Source organism: Olea europaea, chromosome 22, assembly GCF_002742605.1.
Source record: "Olea europaea var. sylvestris chromosome 22, O_europaea_v1, whole genome shotgun sequence".
NCBI lineage: Eukaryota > Viridiplantae > Streptophyta > Magnoliopsida > Lamiales > Oleaceae > Olea > Olea europaea.
Window position 1 is genome coordinate 5,509,492 of NC_036258.1, and position 2,481 is coordinate 5,511,972.

The 2,481-nt window shown below is 34.7% G+C and overlaps 1 pseudogene; it reads left to right on the top strand.

Annotated features, from left to right (window-relative positions):
* The window catches only part of LOC111371081, a 15,414-nt pseudogene extending 13,403 nt beyond the window's left edge, over positions 1-2,011 (top strand).
* Positions 2,012-2,481: the final 470 nt, after the last annotated feature.

The following is a 2,481-nucleotide window of genomic DNA, read 5'->3' on the forward strand; positions in this document are numbered from 1 at the left end:
TTATTTTATTATTTTTTTTGACATTACACCTTCCTCGGTGAAAGTGGACAGATCATTTGGTTTGTCGAAGAAAAGAGTTCTTAACGGCTTTCAACGTGCTCTTACTCAAACTGAAAATGATTTTCTACACATGGTGGAACAGGAAATGGAAAACCGCCCTGATTTAGTGTCTATTGGATCTTGTGTGTTGCTTGTGCTTCTCCATGGGAAGGACTTGTATATTCTCAATGTCGGTGATAGTTGAGCTGTTTTAGCTACATACATTGAAGGCATTAAGATGAATGGAAGTCAGTGGCCGCAGGCTGTTCAGCTCACTGATAGTCATACTGTTGACAATGAAGTTGAAAGAACCCAACTTCTACTTGATCATCCTGATGACCCTTTGACAATCGTGGCTGGAAAAGTCAAAGGGGAGTTGAAGGTTACAAGGGCCTTTGGAGTTGGTTACTTGAAAAAGGTAGGCTACAATCTGCTTATTATAACATCTGTAAATGGGAAGTTACTGCAATTTTTGATTCTAAAATGATTTTGATTTCATTGGTAATGGTTGAAATTATAATTCTCTTCGTAATAACCGATCTAGTTAATTGTGCAGAAAACCATGAATGATGCTTTGATGGGTATTCTTCGAGTCAATAATCTCACAAGTCCTCCATATGTATCTTTAGAACCATCACTTCATGTACATGAAGTTTCAAGTTCTGATCACTTCGTTGTACTTGGAAGCGATGGTCTATTTGACTTCTTCTGCAACAATGAAGTTGTAAAACTCGTGCATTCTTACATTTTGAGGAACCCATCAGGTGATCCAGCAAAATTTTTAGTAGAGCAGCTTGTAGTTAGGGCTGCAGATTGTGCAGGTATGGAGCCAAATTTTGTTGTATTTCATTTCTTTCACCCACTGTAAGACTTGAAGTCATAGAGCATGTTTGGCTGAGCCTAAAAGAAGTAATAGTACTTAATAGTAATTTTTAAGATTAGACAAAAATATGTCCAAGCTTAAAAGTTACATGTAAGTAAATTTTTTGCCAAACATTTGGAAAAAATTAGTTTTTGAACTTAAAATAACTTCTTAATAGGCTAAATATGTTTGACAAGAAAAGTTACTTTTAAGTTAGTAAACACATGTTTGGCTAAGCCTAAAAGTTACTTTTATTTCTTTTAAGTCTTGGCCAAATCTGCTAAATTCACCTTTTATTTGATACTGCAAAGCAGCATGATGTCTGTGATGTTGACAATTTATCAAAAATCATTCCTTTGGTCTACTTCCTCTTATAGGTTATTTAATTCAGGCTCCTATAGGTATTTTGCAATGTTAAATAATCAAAAGTTAAATTATTATATTTATTGAGTTCAATTATCGTCTGACTTTATATTTGCATATGTCAAAAGAATTGTCCTTTTCGAGTATGGACTTTAGCCTAAAAAATTCATTGTATGCTTGTGCCATCAGTTTTGGTAGATTATATCGTTGTTTTTGCCACTTACATGATTATTTACTGATTTTTCTGTTATCTAGTGAAATCATCAGAAATTATATAGAAAATGCAGATTTCCATAGCTCATCTATGTCCGTTTAATATTCGACCAAGTTATTACGACTGCAGATTTTTATACTTTTGGCACTGCGGGTTTCAGTATGGAAGAGTTGATGAGTATCCCTGCTGGCAGGAGATGGAAATACCGTGACGATGTTACAGTAACTGTGATTATTCTTGGCTTGAACAAGAGCACCTCAAAGGCTTCCACATGTCTTTGAATCCCCGATGCCAAAGGGTAAACGTACCCTCAAGTTTTTTGCTTCAAATTTCTCTTCTTTAAGTTTGCAGTCATTGTTTTGGACCATATATATCTTGTTTATGTATTTTCACAAACATTTTACATCTTGACCTGTGAATAGAATCTGCCCTTTTCTATTGTTCACATTTGTTATAATGCAATAATTTCTAAACCATTAGGAGGCTTTCTTACTACAAATTAGTATTGGAAAAAAGCTTCTCCCTTCCTGATTCTCACTTTCTTTTCGTTTCTTCTTGCTCTCTGAGGTGAAAATCCTAGATGAATATTAGACTTATGGAGTCTAATTGAACTATACACTTTTCATCTCGACTGTGGATTGACAGAATTTTCTAGGTGCATTATGAATTCAGGATTATAATAGGCATTCTACACGTGCAATACTAATAGGTCACCCCAATATTCCATTGTATTTGTGAGACAGAAGGTGAGATCACTATCGCAACCTTCTTCTTCCTCATTGTGGAAATCTGCGGGAAATGGATCTGTGGATGTAATTCTCACATTGAGGGCGAATTACTGTAAATATTTATATTTCCTTGTGTTGTTTCTGATATAATCCATAACAATGAATAATCAAAATGCCTAGGCAAGAAGTCCACTGGATTTGCTAGAATCTTTTGATGGATAAAACAAGATAATTTAAAAAAGAAAGGTTGTGTTCCCATGAACTAATCACTTTTC